Source organism: Benincasa hispida, chromosome 8 (assembly GCF_027475165.1).
Source record: "Benincasa hispida cultivar pf3 chromosome 8, pf3_genome.v1.1, whole genome shotgun sequence".
In the NCBI taxonomy this organism is placed as follows: domain Eukaryota; kingdom Viridiplantae; phylum Streptophyta; class Magnoliopsida; order Cucurbitales; family Cucurbitaceae; genus Benincasa; species Benincasa hispida.
The window spans coordinates 62,203,057-62,215,373 of NC_143485.1; the positions used below are offsets into that span (position 1 = coordinate 62,203,057).

General features: G+C 33.4%; 1 long non-coding RNA gene across 1 annotated transcript; it reads left to right on the top strand.

Annotated features, from left to right (window-relative positions):
• The first annotated feature begins 10,304 nt into the window (after positions 1 to 10,304).
• LOC120083382 (uncharacterized) lies at positions 10,305 to 10,641 on the top strand. Its single transcript, XR_005483413.2, has 2 exons — positions 10,305 to 10,334; positions 10,435 to 10,641. It is a non-coding gene; the product is annotated as an uncharacterized LOC120083382 (long non-coding RNA).
• The last annotated feature ends 1,676 nt before the right edge of the window (positions 10,642 to 12,317 follow it).

The following is a 12,317-nucleotide window of genomic DNA, read 5'->3' on the forward strand; positions in this document are numbered from 1 at the left end:
ATTGTTGGTGTCTGATAAACTAATAGGGGATAATTATGCAACCTAGAAATCAAATATGAATACTATACTGGTGATAGATGATTTACGGTTCTTCTTAACAGAGGATTTTCCTCCCGTTCCAAGCTCTAACATAAATTGAATTGTTCGGGATGCGTAAAATAGATGGATCAAGGCGAATGAGCTCGCACTTATATCCTTGCCAGCATATCTGATGTCTTGGCAAAGAAACACGAGGATATAGATAGTGGCAAAGAGATTATGAAATCTTTACAAGGGATGTTCAGATAACCGTCCTTCTCCCTCAGGCATGATGCTATAAAGTACGTTTACAATTGTCGAATGAAAGAGGAGGCCTCTGTTTGTGAACATGTCCTGGACATGATGGTCCACTTTAATGTGGCGAAAGTAAATGGTACTGTCGTCGATGAGAGAACTCAAGTCGGTTTTATTCTAGAATCTCTTCCGAAAAGTTTTCTACAGTTCTGTACGAACGCGTTGATGAATAAAATTGAATATAACTTGACTACTCTGTTAAATGAGCTACAGACTTACCAGAAAATAGTGAGATTTAAAGGTCAGGAATCAGAAGTAAACTTACTACCGCTGGGAAAAGAGGAACATCCTCGAAAAAGCTTGATGTTTCTTCCTCTTCACAAAGTAAGAATATTCCTGTTAAGAAGACCAAAGGGAAAGAGACAAAGAAACCTGCTGGGAAGAAAGGCAAGAACAATGCTGCAGATAAAAGAAAGTGTTTCCATTGTAACGACGAAGGGCACTAGAAGAGGAACTGCCCTCAGTACCTTGCTGAGAAGAGAGCAGAGAAAGAAAAACAGGTAAACTAGTTCTTGAAGACCGCTTGCTCAACTTAACCAGTGGGAGATGTTATTGTTTGATGATAATCTTATCTACTTTTGTTATCATGTAACGAACAAAATGTATATATTTTTGTTGTAAATGAAATGTTCATTTTCGAAAATTACATTTTTCCTATCTCACAACAACTTCTGTTAAGAACCAACCTAGTTAAAAGCCATTTGCAAATATTCAGATATTTAAAACGGCTAGAAATATTTAAAGGCAAGTAGTTATCTAATTTAAATGATAAGTTTAGAACACTTGAAAAATTCAGAGTGTACAAAACTTGTTAAGTAAAATAAAACTGAAATACTTCATTGGATCAAAGTATAGAAAGTTTAAGATTTCTAAGTCTATTTGGTAGAACATGAAATTTAGTGACAAAATTTCTAATTGCCTTAGATTGGTTTCTTAACATCATTGGAGTGTTGTTCCAGATGACCTTGTATTATTTGTTTTCATAAAACTTGCATAAATCAATAAAGGGCTATCGAATTAACACTATAAACAAGAGTTGTTTAGACAGGTCAAATGCGTCTTACTCAAATAGTTGAGAGTACCTCGATGTAGTGGGAGAAAAGCATGACTTCCTGGTCATTATTGAGAATAAGATGCATTCCCCATATAGTTTAATAAGAAGTCTATTGTACACTAACATGTTTACAATGATTCTCTTGGCTAAAGTGTTTGAAAATTACCTAGTAAGATTAGGAATGCCAGGTTAATAACCTAGGACAAGTGGGAGAAATATCGAGTATAGGATGCCAAATGGTAAACCATGGGTACGAGATGCCCTAGTTTATTGTATTTCTCTATAAAACTCAGAAACTCAGTTATATATATTTTGATATATAAGTTACCACTGGAGTTATAGTCCAAGTGGGAGTTTGTTAGGTTTTATATCCTAAAACTCGTGGTTTGTAAACAATTAACTTATTCTAAAAATTCAATAAGTTGTTATTGAATATATATATTGCTTATTTTGTTTTAGAAATCGAATAAACTAAAAGACCCATGACTATTACATGAGTACTTAAACTTTATGTGGAGACATAAAAGTTGATCAAGTTCGAGTAAATAGTCAAAATGATCTATAGTATATGAATGAGATTGGGTGCCTTATTCTGGTAACACTATTGGATGCAACCCATTTTGTAGTTGTTACAAAGAGTTGTAAAGTGCTACAAACGATGTGATCCTAATTTGTACATGTTATGACATGAAAAGTGAGGGCGTCCTATGCAATGGATTTGTACAAGGTTGGACCACGAAATCAGTCACTCTTACTTTATAACGTTGTTTACTGTATAAGACTGACTATTTCAAAGCGATAACCTAGATAACTTGACTTTAATCCTGAACTAACTATGAACTCCTGTTTATTCGGGATTATCCTTAGATTTGCATAGGTGAAGGTTGGCTCAACAAATCCGACTCAATAAACCTCCATTTCAGGGGTAAGACCGAGTAGATAGCTGGGGACATAGGGTGCAAGATGAAATTCACTCCTACCCACTTCTAGAGATAGTAGAGAGGTTGTTCTCTTAAGTGCTGACTCAGGTCTTGAATAAGGGGCCTCACCTTCTCACTGGCCCGAGAGGGACTCAATTTGTTGATCGGATCACAAATCAATTATTCGTTAGAGGATCAGTGGGACTTAAGGAACAAGAGGTAATCTCGGGGGTAAAACAGACACCCAACCGTTATTACTAACAACTTGTGAAGGGTTAACTTACTAATCATGGTTATATCGAGTGGACATAATATATCTACAATAAGGGGAGTACAACTATGGGCTTTAGTGGAATGACCCATTAGTTAACGAATGGGGTTTAATTCAGTGTAATGGGTTTAGTCAATTATTCTTGGGTCATTGGAGCCCATGATTTGAAGGTCCGCGAGGTTCCCTACTAGCCTGTAAATGTTTTAGCTTTAGAGTAGCGTGATAAGTTAATTTGAAATGTTCAAATTAGAATTAAATGAAATCGGAGAATTAATTAATCCATGAAGATGGAATTTGTGTAAAATTAATTTAATATTTGATATTAAATTAATTAGAATTAATTAAATTATTTAATTAATTATTTATTATTAATTTTATTAGAAAATTAATTTTGTAAAATTAATAATATTTTCAATTTTGAAATCAAAATTGAAATTGAAAAACACAAAATGGAATTATGGGTTTTTCCATTATCACCTTCAATTTGCTCTCTCAAAGCCCACTTGACTCAAACTTCAATATTCTAAGCATGAGCTGTATCTCATGCAACCATCTTCTTTGCATGAGAGTCCTTCAATAAATAGAGAAGATAGGAGTGAAATTGAGGCATACATCAATTGAGTTTTTGCTGAAAAAATCGAGTTGAAGAAGTGTCTTTTTCAAGTGGGTTGTTGCAGTGAGTTCTTCTCCAAGTTCTCTTCATTCAAGCTAATCTTGAGTCCCATAACTCAATCTAAATCTCCAAGAGAATAGTGGGGAAGATCTTGAGGTGGTTCACAACAAGATTTGGAGAAGTTTTGCAGATGAGAATCGAGATTCTAAAGGTTCTACAAAGGTATTGCTTGAAACCCTCTTATTATTGTATGAGCATGCTTTAGTTACAACCAAAATTAAAAAATTCGAATGTTTATTGATCCTTATTACTTCCGCTGCATGCTGATATACTCGTGTAATAAACAGGACCACAAAATGTTTAGTCTCATTATATAACGGCATTCATAATAGAGGCTTACATTTCACTAGGATGACCATAGGTAATATGACCTGAATCCTGAACGAGTTGTAAACTCCTATCTATGAGGACGGTCCTTTGATTTGTATGGGTGAGAGTGGCCATATCGTTTACCATTTTGGGGATTCGTCTGATTGAGGAGCTGGGAACACAACTACACAAGAAGAAATTTACTCCTTCCCCGAGGTCGAGGTAAATAGATAAATTTTCCCTTTAAGGGCTGATTCTTGGACTTGAACAATATGGCACTACACCCTCTCCTGGTCCGAGATGGGTTTAGTCATAGTTGGACTATGATCTATTGTTCATTAAAGGGATCAGTGGTACTTAAGGAGTTAGATGTAACTACAGATGCAAAATGGTAATTTTGGCCCAGCTGTACTTACGAGCAATTTGTGAAGGGTCATCGTACTGTTGATTGGTTATTTCCAATGGACACAGAGATAAATCTGTAGTGCGAAGAGCGCAGCTGTCGGTCTTTAGTGAAGTGCCCGACAATTAACAGATGTTGAATATTTTAATTAAAGAGTTTGATTAATTATTCATGTACTGTTGGAGCTTCAAGTTACAGGTCCATAGGGTCCCCTTGGTAGCTCAATAGGATTAAATGAAAATTAGTTTTTGGATTAATTTGATTTGTTCAAATTAATTTGGGGATTTAATTATATATGATATAATTAAGTTATTTTAATTATATGTGATATAATTATTATTATGTATTTGATACATTTATTGCTTTAGTGAGAGAAAATAAATATTTAAATATGATTCAAATATTAATTATATGAATTGGATTCATAATTGTTAAATTTAATATAAATGTGATTTATATTAAATACCACATGAAAAAGAAAAGAGTCTATAGGATATATTGTATATGATACAATATTAAAACCATAGATTATATGTTATATTTGATATAACATATAATTTAATATATGTATTATATGATAAATTAGTTATCATATATATATATATATATATATATATATATATATATATATATATATTATTTGTTATTTGAATTTAAATGAGGAAGGGAGTAATATTAAAATTATAGATTGTATGTTATATTTGATTTAACATATGATTTTAATATATATATTATATGATAAGTTAGTAATCATATATATATTATTTATTATTTTAATTTAAATGAGGGAGGGAGTTACAACTACCTCCCTCTCTTTTCTATATATATATTATTTATTATTTTAATTTAAATGGTTGCTGTATTTTGGCTTTTGAAAAGAGAGGAAAGAGTCTCCTTGGTTAGACACACTGTGAGAAAGACAGAAGTTGTTCTGTAAGTTTTTTGTGAACAATCTCAACTCTTCCTCCTCTCTACTAAAAAATTCCCTCATTCCAAAATAGCCAGAACCCTCCACTCTTGGGTTCTCTGCCTGAGAATACTGAAGAAGCCATCATGGTAGTGTTCGGATCTTGATCGAGGGATACTTGAAGAAAGTCTTCAAAGGTAAGGGTTTATGAAACACTAAGTTTTCTTTTAACTTAGCATCATGTAATTTATGTAAATGCATATCTTGTCATTTCTTTTCTGTAAAAATTAATTTCTTTAAAGAATGGTGTTTCGAATAATCCACTTACGCTCAAGGTTCCCTTCAATTGGTATCAGAGCTAGGTTTGCTGGTTTACTTATCCCAAATTCCATTTCTTATTGAATCAATTTTTACAGTAATGGTGGGTTTTTACTTCTTCTGCATTCTGTTCATAACTCATGCGAGTGATGAACGTGGTTTTGTTGATGGATGTTTTCGGGATAGGATACTTAGTTTTAAGGCTTTATTCATTTACAAATTTGGTTTGTAAAGGCCCCTGTTTTGGGCATAATTATGCTATAGAGCCTATATTCATTGTTTTAAGTTGCTCGTGTTGTTCCTAGGGAGCTTCTCAGAAAAAATTCAGAGCTCTGCTTCGTTTAGTAAAAAAGTAGTTCTACAAGATCGTGTAGCTTTTTGCTACACGATCGTATAACTGAATGATAAAATGAAAATTGTTTTCATTTTGCAAAGGATAAGACATTCGCTCACAGAATTATGTATATTGCTTATCGCATAGCAAACCTAGAGCATACACGACAGCTCAAAGTTTTTAAAAAATCATATACACACACACGATTTATTAAACGATCGCATAGGATTTACTAAATGATCGTCTAGAATTTTCTAAACGATCGCACGCCTGAGTGTTCACTAAACGATTATCTCGCCCCTTTTACTACACAATTGTGTACCTCTACCTATACGATCAAGCATCGTCTATACGATAGACACCCGATTTCTCCCACTTGCTTGGTCGTGGTAAACGATCATCTCTCCTCCTTCCCTCTACCAAATCCAACAGAGCCCACACCTCCTAGATTCTCACTTCAAGAATATACTGAGGGTTCCAAGTGGTGGTGTCTTCCCTACTGCCATGTTCATGAGTAGGCCGTTCGTGGGTAGACGACCGTGATTTGTCGACAATCTCAACGAGAGCGTGAGGTGCAGTCCGTTGGATGAGAGTAAGATTTTCGTGAAGAAGGGTTCTTCAACTGGTATGTATTTTGTTCTCTTTGTTGTTTAAGTTTCAAAGCATGCATGTAATTTGTTGTTAATGCTTAACTAGTTTGTTTGATTGTGAATGCGGTAATTCTGTCACAATGAGTTTGGAACGATCTTGCTTCCGCTCAGAGGTACTCTTTGATTAGAGTTCCTTCAATTGACTCTTGCAATAATTAGTCTTTAAGTTTCTTTTAGGCATCCTATCTTGGTCCATTAACTGTTAGTATTAAATATACATATGATGTATGTTTTTAATTATATGTCATATTGTATGTCATATAATTGTAAAACTCACCATAGGTTATGCATTTATATTCATGCATCATTTTATAATATAAGGAAATAACATATGTATATGTATGATTTAAATTATATAGCATGCTCATGTATCATATAATATAAATGTTATAGTATATGTATGCATGCATTTATAGCATATCCATGCATTATTTATATTATAATTGTTATAATATATGGTTGAATGAATGTATGGAAAGTATGCTATAGTATGATTCATTACCTAGTTATATAATTGTTATATATGTTAGTAATGAATGGAGATTGTATGAAGCATGACATTACCTTAGGTTAAATTATAAATGTTATGATTAACTAAAGTATATCAAGCATGCAATGAATGTTTTAATTATTTCATGTACTTATAATATTTATAACTAAATGAAATTAGAATTAAAATCAATAATTAAGAGTTGCATGCAAGCCTTAAGTTATAATCGTTTTTAAAATTGTTTTAAAACATGATTGAGATAGACCTAAGATCATATTTCTAATGAGATTAGAAATCTTAGTTTAATCTTTTATTGATTCTTAATAAAAGATTAAATATGTAACAAATATATCTATAAGGGACCTTTTGTCAAAGGCGGGTTATGTCTAGGTTGGGGTACTTAAGTTGATAGAAACGCCACACCCCTACTTGGGAACCTATCTGAAAAGGTGAATTAGATAGATTTGTTACATGCATGCAAGTTTTGATTAACGTCTATTAAAGAGTTTAATGAGACTTCAATCAAAATTGTTTAATCATCAAAGACAAGTGTTGTCTTTGAGAAAATTAAACGTTCACTTAGATACAATCAGTACCTAGATTTTTTTCTAAGTTAATTAACCTTAGGTAGAACACTCAGTGGGAGGAAAATGGGGTATATGATATTTCATTTATCCTCTACACGTTTCTCCCTATAAATTCACACCGTGAGATCTACTCTCGACCTTGATGGGTGTCCCTCTACGGGTGGCATTTGGGTAGGTCAATAACAAGGTGAATGGAGAGAGTGTTTATAGTAAGTGGGAGCGGAACATGTGACAGCACATCCATCGGTTTCTTTCATTAGGTTAAATAAAGTTTCATGAATTGCTTTGTGGCATTGTGGATGTCCCCTTAAAGGATGACAGTATTGCATGATGCTTTATTCAATCTCCAAAAATAGATAGGGTTGCTTTAGTTTCATGTCCCAATTCGATTATTCCCTACGGTTGGCTCATTGGGGCGAAACTCTAAAACTTAAAATGTGGGGTTACACTTACAAGAATTGTTAAGCGTGTTAACAAATTCTAGACTAAACAGTGGTGACTATTAGTTACAGTGACAAGGTGTTGTTTCTATCTAATGGTTGAGAATGTCTCATTTCAGTGAAGGGGCACTTGATCACCCTACGATGACTTTTGTTCTGCCTCACTGAAACATCATTGCAAAATAGATGTAACTTAGGGTACACTAGACTATTTTGCTAAAAATCTGATTGGTTTTTTTAAGTGGTTTAATGCAAGTAGACTAAATGTAAATAGTTTGTTCTTTTTCAGCAATTACTTTAATATGGCTACCGCTACTTTAAACTTGTTCACCGCGGATAAATTAACGGGAGAGAATTATACTAGTTGGAAAAACACAATCAACATAATATTGATCATCGATGATCTTCATTTTGTCCTAATGGAGGATTGTCCTCCCATTCCTACTCTCAATGCTCCTCGAAACGTTTGGGAAGCTTATGAGCATTGGACACAGGAAAACGATAAGGCCCAAGCGTATATCTTAGCAAGTCTTAACGAAGTCTTGGCTAAGAAGCATGAGCCCATACTCACAGCTCATGAGATCATGGAGTCCCTGAGGGGAATGTTCGGACAACCATCTGCACAGCTCAGGCATGATGCTCTAAAACACATCTTAAATGCCCATATGCAAGAAGGGGCATCTGTTCGAGAACATGTTCTCAATATGATGGTCCACTTCAACGTGGTGGAGATGAATTGGTCAAACATCGATGAAGCCAGTCAGGTTAGCTTCATTTTGGAATCTTTACTTGAAAGTTTCCTACACTTCCGTAGCAATATTGTTTTGAACATTATTGACTATAACCTGACCACTCTGCTCAATGAGCTACAAACCTTCCAATCCTTGATGAAAAGTAAGGAATAGAAGGGTGAAGCAAATGTTGCTTCATCTTCTAAGAAGTTCCATAGAGGTTCGACCTCTGAGACTAAGTCTGTACCTTCTTCCTCCAACACCAAAAAGTGAAAGAAGAAGAAGGATAGAAAGGGGAAAGCTAACCCTATAGTTACCGCTCAAAGGGGCAGAAAATCGATCAAGACTGCAAAGGAAATTTGTTTCTATTGCAACCAAGATAGGCATTGGAAGAAGAACTGCCCCCAAATACATGGCAGGAAAGAAGGCCAAGTAAGGTAAATATGATTTACTGGTATTGGAAACTACTTAGTGGAGAATGATGATTCTACCTGAATTATAGACTCTAGGGCCACTAACCATGTTTGTTCTTTATTTTAGAGAATTAGTTCCTGATAGCAACTAGATACTGGTGAGATGACAATGCGGGTTGGAACTGGGCACATCGTCTCGGTTGTAGCAGTGAGAGGTCTCCGGTTGACTTTACAAACAATCTTTATGTGCTAAGACCGTTAGCAACTAACGCCCACCATTTTTGTGTAAACAATCTTTATTTATCATTTTTATTTTTATTCTTATTAGTTTATTTTTATTTTATTTTCTATTTTTTATTTTTTTATTAATTTCGTTTTATCTTGTTTTTGTTATTTTACTCGCTTTATTTATCTTATTATTATTAGTTTTTTATTTATCTTTTTTTCGTTATTTTATTTGTTTTGTTTATCTTCTTATTATTATTAGTTTATTTTTCTTATTTTTCTCTCTATTTTCTGTTTCTATTTTTGTTATTTTGTTATTTTATTTATTTACTTATTTTTATTTTTATTTTTATTATTTTTCTTTTTTCTTTTTCTTTTTCTCTCCAACGTTATTCTTCCCCCTCCTCAACCCTCTCCTTTTCTTCAACCTTCTTCCTCTGTTCACTATCTTCCTTTGAATCTGCTTAAAAATCTCAACTTCAAGTATGGCTTCTGCTATAAATTGTGAACTTATAGAGTGGTAAAAGGGACGAAAAAAAAAAGATTGAAGACACAAAGAGAAGGAAAGAAACAAATTGAGAGACTGAGTGAGAGTAGAGTGAAAAGTATAGAAGATCAGAGAAAAATAAAAGAAGTGTTCTGACGAGCTCCCCACCCTCCGGTGGCTGGCACGATACCCACAGACTCACAACTCCGAACTTCCGACGCAACTCCCTCTGAGCAGATCTGCGATAATCGCAAAGTGTGTAGTCTGGTAACAACTTTAGGCGAACGACTGAAATTCACCTGCAAATAAGAATAAAGAAGAGGATGAGACTGAAGAAGAAGAGGAAAAAGAAAGGAAAAATGTGGAGAAGAAGGGAAAGTTGTTCTTAAAGAATGTGGGCCCCACTTCTTTTCTATATTATTTTTTAAATAAATGGTGGATCTTATTCCTTCTTTTTAAAAATATTACTCCTTTTTCAAACTCTAATTTAGTATTATTTATTTATTTCAATTTTTTCGAAGATTCCAAGTTTCTCTTATTTATTTAGTTTTATTCTTATATTTTTTCTAAATCTGAGATGATTTTAAGTAATCTTCAATTGGCTCTAGGTTGTAATTTAGGCTTTCCATTAAAGGATTTTGGGTTCTATTTGCTTAGATATTTTCAATTTATTCGTATTATTCTTATTATTCTTTTTAATAATAAATAGAGTTGGTAGAAAAACTCGCAAGGGTCGGGTCTAGTTAATAATAAATAATATTGTTCATGTCCGTTCAAGCAGGGTTTGAGGTATGCTCAAGGATTAACATTAATTTTTTATTATACTTTTTAAAGCTTGTTGTCTAGTTATTTTTTGTGACATTATTTGTTAATTATATTTTAAATATAGGAATACTCACAACTGATGATGGAATGATGTCGAGAAAGGAGAAAAATTTAAATGTAAGGTCATCAGTGAAGAAAGAAAGACGAGCAATTTATGATTGTGGCTGTTGTATTTGTAATTATATAAGACATTTGACTTCAATTGACTTCCAACTTTTATTCGGACTTTATTTAATATAAGTCGTAAACTTAATTAATGGATTTGTGAGCTTCTAAATTGTGTTTATTTCATAGATTAGTCTATTATTTATTATTTATTTTTTTGGATTAGTGCAATTTTAAATAAAGTGACTCGAATTAAAAAAAAATGTTAATAGGGGAATTCCCGCCAGGAATTGATGTTTTTTGATGCATTTTATCTATGCGATGATTTAAGCGCTTTGTACTATCTTATAGACGCATTGTTTTACATAGTTAGACCCAAGCATAAATTCAACTAGAATCCTGGTGAGACCAGGGTCGAACTCAGGGATTGCGTTCTATTGATGCGTTTACTATAATTGTTTCAATCTTGACACAAACTATTTATTAAATATGCAATGAGTTTGTTTCTATTCTATTACTAAAATAAATGGTGATGGATGTGATGGGTATCACAATCATAAGAGAAACAATCTATGGGAAGAGATATAGATTTCAAATGATTAAAGATAGGGTTGAGAAAAGTATTCACTAACAATTCCTAAGTAACTGCATAAATCATGCATTTAAACAAATCACTCGAAAATTGTAACCTACACTTCTCAATGTATTTAGCTATCATATTCTATTTCTAGGATGCATGCGATGAGTATTTGATGCAAAACATGTCTCTTTGTTTCTAAAGATAATCTTTCTTGTTTTATGCGGTCTAAATCCTTTGCTTTTTCAAACATAGAATCATTATATTTAGAACAATCTTTCGACTTATTCAAATAGTTTATAAAGCATACATGAAACAAGTTGAACGCACGAATAAGCTTTATTTAATTTATGTTAGTTGCAATGTTTCTCAACCCATAAAGAAATTAGTTGCTCATGGTAAAAGATTGAGAGATGGATAAAAGATAAATTGTAGATGCATTCATATTGATAAAAAGGAGTCTTTCAACATTTTATACAATATAAATAACAACGGTAGAAGAAAAGAGATAGAGATAGAGAGTCAAGACATGGTATACAATTCATTGCTCCTCCGGCGCTGTGGACGATTGCTTCATAAAGATTGTGGTGAAGGTGAAGTCTCTCCTTGGTTCTCCAGAAGAAATCTTGAGCTTTCACTCAAGATTTCACGATGGCTTGAAAGGAAGTGTTTTTTAAGTGAGAATTTTTGCAAAGTTTTATTCAATGTTTTGGCCATATATCTATCTTACATGGAAATCTTCATGGAGTATTTATAGGCGTCAAGCAAGACCTTTTTCCTCTTGCACTAATGATTGTGCTGATAGGATGCATTAAATTTCATACCCTAACACGTCGTCTGCTCTGTGTTAGAAGTTCATTGGCTCTGCCGTGAAGCTTTCTTGTCAGCTACCAACTCGATTTCTAATTTGACCTCCATCGTCCATGCATCATGTCATCTATCGCATGAGGCTATATTTTCAACTATGCGATTCGAATGTTGGCATTAGGGCTTCACTTGCGGTGATCGCATATATGGATTCTTGCATCGAAAGAGCACGATTTTCACATCTTTCATGGATTGTGAGACTTTGTACGCATGTGATTGCATGATATTATTATTTTCATATATTTCTTTCCAAGATGTCGCATTTTTTAAGGCTTTTCCTAATTGTTTTAGATAAAAGAGGTAAAAGAATTTGTAATTCTACAAGTTATTAGGAATGAACAAGGGAATCCTTGTGGGAAATTATCAGAGGAATCCCCATGGGAAATGGGGAATGGGTA